Below are 11,343 nucleotides of genomic sequence, written 5' to 3' on the forward strand. Positions count from 1 at the left end.
TTTAAGTAAAAAATAAGTATATAAGTAAATGTAAGAAAATTTTGCAACAGAATCGTGAGATTTGACCTTATTTGTTTGATTACAATCAAAATGTGTGTAGTGTAGGGGAAGTGTGTAGTGTAGTGTAAAAAGTGTAGGGGAAGGTAGGTAAAGACGGACACTGCGGATAAGATGAACACTTTTCATAAATGCATGAAAAAGAGAATTTTCGAATAATTCAACAATGCATCATCCAAACTGAAAATAGAGCAACACATTTGAGAACATTTTTGGCAGAATATATGCACAATTGGTTAAATTCACGAACAAAAAAAAAATTCAATCGTGCGCTTGTGACTACTGCGGATCTTAAGCTATGTAACTTGAATTGTTTATATTTTTGGAAGTTTTATCAGATGAATGAGTTGTCGTGATTATGAAGCAAAAAACTGGCACAAGAATGATAATGAAAGCAATAAAAAAAATAGTTTTATGGTTTTTATGAATTCTGCCACCAAAGTTTTGGCTTAACTTTGTCATAGGGAAAGATGAGCACCGAATGTGTTGGTTTATTTAGCTTCTTATGTCAATTGGTTATGAACAGATCTCATTAAATAGCTTAAATAAGGCTATTCCGAAGATAAAACCCATCCAGCAAATAAAGAAAGTATTAAAATAAGCGAGAAATGAAACAACGGTCAAAATAGCAGTCATGCGTTATGCTATTATTCGCTCGACGCTACTGAGGCACTTCACGAAACCCAATATCTTGCCACGACTTGGACAACTTTAATAAAAAAAAGTGGAAGCACTGATAAGAAATCGTTCAGGAATAGATGATAGATTTTATGAAATTACAAATATCAAAAAGTTCAATCTTCAATGATTTCACCTATTAACATGTTCCTCAAACATGCTTTGGTCGTGGACTTTCCGCGGAGTAATTTCCTAAAGGGAAGTTCTAGAGTGTTGTGTTGTAAGCTAGTGCAACGTCAGCTGTTAGTGCCCGTTATTTCAACAATGGTTTAGACTCTGATTTTTTCGAGGGGTTAGAAGTGGCGCTTATAATTCCTAAATTAACGGCGGAATGAATCGCCGTTGCATGTGGCCAAGAATTGGTTTATGTACGTAACAGGACGTGGAAATCAATGGGATATGTTAAAATACTATAAACCTCTTCAATTTCTAACGTTTTCCACAGGTGTCCTTACCCGAACATTTCAAAACAGCACGAAAAAATTCATGTTATTATTTCATGAAAAAAAAAAAACACAAAAATTGATATAAACTTAAAAGTTTCAACACACTTTCTGATAAGACATGAGTGTAAGATAATGTACGCACATTTTCAAGGTCGTTGCATTAATATATTCCTAGATTTTTTTTTTAAATTTTACTTAAGGTGTCCGTCTTTACCTATCTTCTCCTACGTTGATCATAGGGCGAAATAAACCTTATTTTGTGAGACACAATTGTTAGCGGCTTTGTTAAGGAATTCATTCGATTTGAGCAAAATCAGTCTAAATATTTTCATTTGTATTAAAAAAATCTAAAAAAGCTCTTTAAAAAAACTGTGGAATATGTGGCAAAAATACTCCATATTTAAGGAAAAATGCTAGCACTCATGACTGTTTTATAAATATTTGGATAAACAACCATTTACACGCAGTGTGCAATAATTGGATGGTGTGCAACAATTGGCAAATTACCCTATTTGTTGACCATATTTCCACGATTTACGGAAAGGCAAATAAACGGCGAAACGGCTCCTTCTGTCACGAGTCCGTCGCTTTAAGAGAGCTTTCCATCTATTCAAAAATGCCTCAATACCGCCACAGGATAGCAAAGTACCGATGAATGTTGCGGGCCTCCATTTTTTTCGGGCAATTTTGTCCATTCCATTTAAAATAGACCGTTAGCCGGGATGTTCTCGTTCAGGGAAGCAAGAAGATGGCTCCAAAAAGTTGGCGTTTTGCGTTTCTGTTTACCTACGGAGTTAAAGTAAAAAGTTTACGATTTGGGGGTCGCTGTAGCTGTAGGCTGTACAAGGTATTTCGCAGCGCGGAGGACGAAGAAAGACGACCCTGGGGGGTAAGCCGAGCATTATGTTGCTTTTTAATATGGGTAAGATAATTTACACCATCACGTTACTGCTGTTGCTGCCGATGTTCATTTGCTTTGCTGCTCTAATTTACCTTTCTTTTTTTGTCCAGTTGCTCTTCAAATGGCTCACAAGCGACCGCTCCTTGCCTCCCACAAAAATGCTTGCCCCCCGTGTATGTTTGTATGCTGACTAAACGCTACCTCCGATCGCCAGCTCTCCATCCACCGGTGATTGTGTGCACACGTTTAATGGAGCAAATCAGCCAATATCATCGTCCACCCGCGGTCCATACCGCCACCCGCGCCATCACGTCGAGCACAACACGGTGTAAACAAATTCCGATTTCCTCCGACCGGAAAACACTTGAAATTGATTGCTCTCGAGCGACTGGCAGGCGTGAACATAAACACCCTTCTCACCCCCCATCCATCCCAGGACGGGGGGGGGGCAGTACAGCGAATGGCACTTTTCAAACGGTGGCCCCCCGGTTGGTTGAGCTTGCAATTCGCCCGGAGCTGTTCGCGGATGCTATCATATCGCCGACGGGGTTCTGGTCCGCCGATGGCCTCTAGCCGTCAGTGCGCGCGAAACCCGGGATTGTAAAATTTGTTTCGAATTTGATTTATGACAAGCTCGTCCATTATGCTTTCAAAAGAGAGATGAGCGAGAAGAAGATATGGCGAGATACGACGAAAGAGACAAAAAACGTCCGGAAAACTCCATATTCATTTGTTATCTGCATTAAAATCTGATCATCACACCGCAGAATGCGCCGATTCAACAGCACCGCCCCGTCGATCAGCATACTCTCTCTCTCTTCCGCAGCTTTCAGTTTGCCTCCTGGCTTTGGCTTTGTACAGTCTTTGATGAAGTCATATGTTGAACAAACAGATCACCGGTAGGGAGAAAGCAGCCCAAAATATCCCAAATCATAGCGCGGAAGGAATTTGCGGTTGTTTATGGCGACTGGACTGGAATACCTTTGGCGAGTGATGAATGGCATATGCACCTGGTATGGCACATATTTTTGGCTGGAAATTTATGCGTTTTTTCCTGTTTTTCCCCCTCCAGTGATATCCCAAAGGCCATCCCATTTCAGCTACGATGTATCCTCGTGGATGATAAACGGTAACGCGATTGCTGGCGTAGATTTACCCTTCATACAGAACAAAAAAAAAAGGTAGCACACATAAATTCAGTGGCACCAGAGGATCAAGTATGACGCATAAATAGTGGCATCAGAGAGGTAAAAAAAGGAAAAAATCAACAACAGCAAAACTGTTGGCAGAAAGCTGTTCATTTCCTCCACTCCCAGGGCTGCGCATTACGTGGATGACCTTCGGCAACCATTTTCATTGCGATGCCGGGGTGCCATCGCGCGGGGACGTGATTTCGGAAAAGCATCAGCATCATCCCCAATGTCATCCGGCCGGCTGGTGCCGCTGCAGCAGCTACCGCTGTTGCAGTAGGTAGTAGCAGCAGCAGTGCCATCTCATCATCTAATTGCAATGGTGCTGCAAGATCAAAGAATGTGGAAAATGTAATATCCCCGCGGTGCCTGCTGGTGGTGCTGGTTTGGTTGGGCAAATGCCTAAACCAACCAATCCTGTCGGCTGCATCATCATCATCACCGACGAAAAGGGGGTGACCGTGGGCGGGTTGCTTAATTTCTAAGAAGCTGAAACCGGTCGGTATCGAGTAGTTTAATTTGATTTAATCATGGAATGCCTAAAGTGAGCGGTCTATCATCTGTTTGCCCTTTTGTCCGCTTAGCGGCAAGCCGGTAATAATTGTATTTAAAACCATAGCCCTTTTTGTGAGACTGTGTGTGTGGACGAACATATCGTATTAATAAATTAACATTTCATTAAAACAAACGCCGGTGCCGGTGCTGGGAGGACGCATCAGATAACGCCGGGTTCAAACAGTCCCAGCTGGAGAAGGTTAGACAAACTTTCAAATCAAATCGACTCGCATGGAGTCGTATCGATCAGCGGGGGTGTTTCTGTTGGGTTGTTTCTCCAACCGTCTGCACCTTTCCCTAGCTTTGTTCATATGGGTTTGAATAAAAAATGCCACAGAGTATATCTGATACAAAACTAACTGCCCCATCTCGGCATCATGGGAGAGCAAAAATGGTGCCCATCCTTTGTTCAGGAAGGGACGTAAAGCCAACACGGTTTTGTAAACAAAAAGTACACAAGAAATCATACCAAATGATTCTGCTTTTTCTAACACTGCTCTACTGTTGCCCCGCATAAGGCTGAACTTTTGGCAAAACCATTTTGATTGCTTTTGCCTCTGCACTGTGCAAATGTGAACCCGAGGTCTAGTCTGGCTGCCTTGCCGGCTTCGGCACTAGTCTGCCGCTGCGTGCTTGCCGGAACCAGTCCAATATCAGCGCACCGTTACACAGTCGGATGAGAAGTGGATAACAAATACACAATGCGCGCCGAGAAGGTAGAACTGTTGGCTGTAAAAATAATAATAATGTACTTAGCTATTTACTTTGCTCCGTGTGCTGGGAATGCTTTGCGCAACGCAGCGGGATGGGAAAGAGTTACGGTGCAACGGGGTGCGAGACGATAGTTTGAAATGGGAGAACATAAAAAGCTTTCTCCGTTTATCACGATTCTGTATCCGATGTTCTCGCTTTTGTTTGATGTTAAATCGTATTATTCATTACATTATTCAAGTTGTTGTATATTTGCTGTGTGAGTAACAGTTTTATGTCGACTAAGAATGGATGGAAATAAAGAAATGCGTTCAGAAATGCCTCAGGGTAAGTATTTGAACATTTCGAAGTTAACAGAGAACGTTGACCAACAATTAATTCTGTCGAAAATAGAAAGACTTTCCAGGTTAGACGTCCGACGTTCCCTATGTGTATTTTGAATTTGTAAGTGAATGGGAAAGGACTCTAAGGGTAGCTTGGACAGCAGACATTCCCATGATGTGGCAGCCATCCAATCGCTCAAAGAGCTTTGTTTTGTATGAATTTAAGATTCCAACAGTTCAAGTTTAAAAGACCAAGAACCGAACCGAATCATGGAATGTGCTCTATCTGTGCGGCGTACGTATAGTCTTATTTACTGTGCCTGTTATTGTGCCTATAGGAAATATGGAGATGTTTATTTCCTTGTCCTATCTTCCTTAACAAGGCATCATCCCTACTACATGCTCTATCACTGTCGCTTCGATTAGAGTATCAGTTTCGGCTTTTGTTCCAGGTTACGAATTCCTGAACCACAGTCATTATTGAGTTTTTGTTCTGGATTCTTGTTTGACCTAGAGCGGATTAGTAATTCTTACGCGTTGCAAATTTGGCATCTGTTCACATCATCTTTGGCATTGTCTTGTTTTCCATTGTACCTTGAACGATTGACTATAGAGTCCTGAGAATGTGAAAACACTCTCGCGTAAATGGCAAAGACTGTTCATTTCTCGATCCCACCCACACTAAACCGTAGTCGTCGGCTTTCGGTACTGATGTGCACTTAGCTCTGCAGACTATTTACATATATTTTGTTTCTGTTTCTTTTATTCAAATTTAGATAGATGTTGCACATCATCCTGATATTGAAAATGTAACGTTCACATGTTCCTCAGAAAAGAGATTTTCAGAATTCGATGTATTTAATTTCACACCTTTGTTTGTCTGAATTTTGATTGGTTAATTTCGTTGCTCGTGGCTTAGGGAATGTGGTTGTGCTAATGTCGTGACGATGGTTTATCGCTACAATGTTTGAATCTTATAAGTAAGGCCCAAATCGATGGAAATGTTTGAGCGCTTTTCCGAGGTTTTCAATGGCAACTTTTATTACAAAAAATGCTGACTGATACTAATATCATGGTTATTAGTTTCTATTTCTACATTTGTTTGCTAATGCAGCAAACAAAATGTCCAAAACAAAACATTGACAGTTTGTCCACACGAGTTTGTTTGAAATCTTCCCCCAACATTTTCATATGAAGCGATGTATTTGCCTATGGGACCGGTTTGAGTTCCCAAGGCTATACAAAGAAATCAAGAACTCAAGACAACACCCACATAAGACCAAACAATATTACCCAAAATTATTTCAAACCTGTTGCTGGAAGGCAAACAAATTTAGCAAACCATTTTGTTATGCTTGACAACGAGCTTCCCAACAAATTGGAAACATTAATAACAAAAAGCGGTTTCGAAGCGCATTTTACAACATTTCCGGCAAGCAAAATAAAATGAAAACTGCTACTGTTAAGTAATCATTTAATCAAAGATACATATCACCCGCCGGAAAGCCGGATCGTCCTTGAGTCGCAGCAGAAGAACAGCATAAGGGAGTGTAAAAATAAAATTTCGTAAACAACGAACACAAATGCTTTGGTCAATAGTTCATCCTGCTCCTGCACCACACGTCAGACTTCCTCCCGTGCGAAGGCTGGCGGCAAAAATTGTGCGGGTATAAAAATAAGAAAGTACGATTTGTCAAACACAAATTGAAGATGTTGTAGAACCGCTGATTGCAAGATAAGAAAGCAGGTCAGCGGACCAGTATGGAGTGGGATTTTTTGCCCAGCTGCTGTGTTCCTGCCTCCCTGCTTCCTCAACTGCTTTGTTGTTTCCTCTCACTCTCGCTGTGTGCTGTGTAAATTGTGTACTGTTTTCCTTTTTCCTTTACAGCACAGAGTCCACTTTCCTGGTACGGCTGAGCCACACACAGCCGCCGGAATTCACGATTTTTGGGCGCCGATAGGGTACGGCCCAGTCAAGTGCAGCTCCGGCGACAATAACGCGGGCGGATGTGTATAGGTAACGAGCCATTTTTGCAACATTTTTCATTCCAACTGTAAACCAATAGAAGTGCGCCAGGCTGCAAAAAGATGTTGGTGGGATGAAATCTGGACCGTGCAAAGTCAACGGACGAACGCTTATCCACTGTCGCGAAACTTCATTCGTGGTGGTCGAAGGATTTCACGAATTTCACGTGCCGGATGTCACATGCAAGTGATCTCAACGACATGCACAAGCAAAAGGCAGCCCTTTGAGCCCTTTGAAAAGGTTAAACGTGCCTAAATAATCGGACGTTTTGTCTTTTTTTGTTTTATTTTCTCCGCATTCGTGTCTCATGGTGTATATCTTTTCCACAAAAAAAAAAACAATCGGAAAAGTTCACAAGGGTGAGAACTTTGGCGTGTGTTGCAGAACGCATCCACTCTTTGCTAAACCGTCACCCGACGGACGCGATGAAGAAGTTTCCCTCGATGTACGTATGTTACTGTTGTTATTGCTACAGTAAGATTGCGACAAAACCTACACGGTGTACGGCGGGCAGGCAGGCAGGCAGGCTCGTTAGATTCGTTACTCCTTTCTTTGTCTTTATCAGCTCAGAATTCACGTCAAGCGTAACCGAGGGTAATCCGGTACCGGTACGTACGTGGGCTGTCGCTCGCGCTCGAGCTTCAAGTGTCGAAGATGGATTTATTGAATTCTGACTCCATCGAAGTCGCGAGCAACGAGCGGCACAAGTGACATCTTCTGGGGCGGCCGGGTTTGAGCTGGAGGTAACTGCCTCAAACTCTCCTCTCCACTTTCCCACTGCATCCCTCACGAGGCTCCCTGCGGTTGACATTCGCCCGGGACAGTTCGACATTTGGCAGGAGGTTTGACTGTATCAACACGCGAGTCTGCGCTGGGCGGATGAGCCGTAGGGCACGTTTCGTCCCCACGCACGCAGTAACCCATGAAGGAATGCGGTCGAATTACCGCCGCTCCTGCAACCGCGCGTCCCCCAATCGCGACACGCGAGAAGCGGCATTTTCGGCATGCTTGGGCCGGGGCCCGGGTAATCTTAAACGGTGCTGATAGCAACCGAAGTACGTATTACACGTACGGGGACGGCGTCGGTCACAAAAAGGGGAAGTAATCCTATCCGCCTGGCAGCGGTTTGGCTTGGAAGCGCTAGGCAGCCAGTCCACCGAACAACGTTTGACGAGAATGTTTTCACAGTGTAGGGAGGACGGTAGGGAGGGGATGGAGTTTTGCGCTGTGCAAATGTCACAATTAACTGCACCGTGCGACATCACGGGCCGCCTAGGTACGGTGGGTCAGGAAGTGTACCGGGCGTGTACGTAACGCACGCTCTTCGCCAGCAGTTGTGTTGTGGCTTTGCTTGTACCCCCGGTGCGGTGTGCCAGTGTGCATCTGTGGTCGATCTGTGCTGGCCAATGATGATGATGAGCAGGAAGATGATGATGGTGATGGTGATGATGGAGATGATAGTTGGCGCAATGGATGGCATTCCCTGTGTCTGAAATTGGATAAGCCCAGACGTTCCTAACCTCCGTAGTGTGTATAAGACGTACAACGCGCCCTTCCACCCTTCCGGGGACTCGTGGCCCTTCACCTCCCTTGTGCACCCGGGGGCCGTTTATTGTTTTGTGCGTTACGAACCAAAACCACAGGTTTTAATTATGCAATCACAACAATCGCACGGCCTCGAAAGCGGAGAATCACAGGAAAGCAGCAACAGCCGGTTCTCGTGCCGGGGCCGGGAATGATCGTTGCCCCTTCCGAAAAGGGGAAAGAGACAGGCTGAGGTATGCGGGCAGGGGAGCACAGATCAGTGTCACAAACGAATGCTGTACCGGGGGTACTTGCGAAACAATAACTTAAACCGACCGGTTAAGACATGCATAAACCCTGCGCCTCCACCAACTCTACCTCATTTCCACCACCACCCCTTAGGGAGTGGCTTGGGGGTCCGGTATTTTATATGGAAAGAAGATCCACAGCTGCACCATCCACCAGAGAGCCTTTGGTTCGTTCGCCGACGGGGGGAGAAAGGTAAGTTTTGTTAACGTATATTCTTGGGAAATTTTCCCATTATCATAAAACACCATAAAGACGTTAGCTATCATCAAAGCGGGTGGGTGGGTCGGTACGACCGTCTACTAACCTGGCATCGGTCACCAATTAATAGCGCTTCACAAGTTTAGCGCATGGAACTGCTCGTGTCATCGCCGCTGCACACCATTGCATCCCGGGTACGACGCGGGTCGTAGGTTGAGGTCGTGCTGCTAGTCCCGGTGTGTCATCACACACTACTACCATCGCAGCTCGTCGTCCTCCACGCACAGTTCGCCTGTTTTTTTCTTTGCTCTCTTGTTGCTCGTGTCAATTTTTGCACCACACAGACTTAATAACTCTTCTGCGAAACAGTTACTTTTCGTTCGCTGCACACTGCTGGCACAACTTTCCCCGAGCGTCTGCAAATGAAGCCGCGGCCGCGTGATGATGGGTTTCGTGTGGTGGTGAATTTGCCGCCTGCCCTGCACTAGCCACCAGAGCGCCACACGCTGGAAATGACCACTGAGAACCCACAGTCCTTTCTAGCCCACTTTCACACACTTCTTCGTACGCGCGCACTGTCTTCTAGCGAGGTTTGCACGTGCAATACGCTACCGCCCATGGCGGGATCGCTGACTTTCCGGCACAACTTGGCAAACCCATTTGCACCGCACTCTTTCGGTTTGCACGGATTTGTTTTTTTTCTCTTGCTCTTCTTTTACACCACCGCGATCACCGCCTACTGCCACTAAGAGCGCCCGCCAAACACTTTTGGAATGGAACCCTTTTTTTTCTTTTTCTCGTTGTGTTCTCCGGTTTTGCCTATTGGACACTCGAGATTTGTAATGAGAATCCTTTCGAGAGTGGCCTTTGCTTTCGCGCTTTCGTCGCGGCGACCGGTGGTGAACGGGAGGTGAACTCGGAAGGCATGGGGGTCGGAGGGGAGCACAAGGACTCGATTCGAGTAAAACGGATTTCGATTCAACTACACCCGATTCGGCTCGGACACGTTTCAAGCAATCCAGCGCAATAGTGGAACGTGCTTCACCAAACAATACACCGGAACATGTAGACACACACACATATACACATACACTCACACAATAAGAAGGAAATAAAACATCACAAAGCACGAATGGCCCGTCGCCTTTGCGTGCCAAACCTGTAAAGTCCTTTGTCGTTGAAACGATGCGTGCGTGCGTGCGTGACAGGTACAGACGTGTGAAAGTCACGGTGTCACGGCCGTGGGTCACGAATCCAATCAAAGGTGTACGGCGGATGGCTGTTTTTTTGTTCTTCTTCTTTTGACTGCTTCAATTAACTAGCACTCGTGCACTACCACTCCGACGCGAAAACATCCGGTACGGGGTACCGAGGACGACGGCCAACGAACGACCACGAGAACCGGTGTGCTCGCGCTGACTGCCGGCAGCTGACTGACGGCGGACCTGGCGCCCGCAACACTCTCTATACGGTGCGAATGGTGATGGCAATCTGCCGCCGCTGCCACCGCTGTTGCTGCTGCTTGTCGTCATTCATCATCGTTCGCCGAACGAAGCAGCACAGCATCACTTGCAATTCATGTTCGTAATAATCGGCCTGTGCGTTTGGCGATGTTCGGCTTTTCTCCTTGCACGCAGCAGTGACGATCGGCTGCCGGGAGCGCGAATACGATGCCGTGTTGCAGGAATAACAAAAAAAACCGGATCTGCTTTCCCGCGTGACACCGGAACCGGTTCGGGGCGCGTTCGGGACAGTTCGGGCGATTCGGGGCGAACGGTGTTCGGAGATGTTTCGCTTTTCCCATCGCTTTTCCGCCCTCCCCCCAGTGCAAGGTACGCGTCAGCGTCCTTCCATTGCTCCGGTAAGCGAAAGTTAGCCGCAAAAGGTGCGGCGACAAGTTCTATGCCGGTTACGACGATTCCGTGAAGGGCTGGGAGTGGCGAGCAAGTTGAAGGTGGTGGTAGGGAGGGTACGAGGATGAGGACGTTTGTTGTTATAGTATTTTCCTGCTTCCCTTTCCCGATCGGGATGGACCGATCCTGGCCGGATTGAATGCGCTTTGGTTGGCTGCCTCCCTGCCTCCCCCACACCATCCCACCGGCTGTACAGATGCCACAGGTTGATGGGAAAAGTTGAGCGATTGTTTTGGTAAGAAGCCGCCCGCTGACCTCTTTTTCTATTGATACTACAAGAAAAGGGAAAGGGTAGAAAAGAAGTTATAGTTACGCGCAGCGTTACAAAAAAATGGCCTCACAGCATCCTGTTGGCTGTTGCAAAGGCTTTTTCCTTTTGAAAGAAATAAATGCTGTTTTTCCAACGGTAGGCATGTCCATTGTAATTCTGATATGATTGATTTTGGACCGGAAAACACTCTAGGGACATCCTGCAAAACAAAACAAACCGAATTTTGTCATTCAAACGCAAT

General features: G+C 45.7%; 1 protein-coding gene across 3 annotated transcripts in view; it reads right to left on the bottom strand.

The window, feature by feature from the left end:
* Window positions 1–11,091, bottom strand: part of LOC1274324 (PDF receptor) — a 30,486-nt gene extending 19,395 nt beyond the window's left edge. For 2 of the 3 annotated variants that reach the window (XR_009764500.1, XM_061640589.1), the window contains exon 1: window positions 9,025–11,091. The gene's annotated coding sequence lies outside the window, so the exon portion shown is untranslated. The remainder of the gene's footprint in view (window positions 1–9,024) is intronic. The other variant, XM_061640588.1, reaches the window with a different exon arrangement.
* Window positions 11,092–11,343: the final 252 nt, after the last annotated feature.

Source organism: Anopheles gambiae, chromosome 2, assembly GCF_943734735.2.
Source record: "Anopheles gambiae chromosome 2, idAnoGambNW_F1_1, whole genome shotgun sequence".
In the NCBI taxonomy this organism is placed as follows: domain Eukaryota; kingdom Metazoa; phylum Arthropoda; class Insecta; order Diptera; family Culicidae; genus Anopheles; species Anopheles gambiae.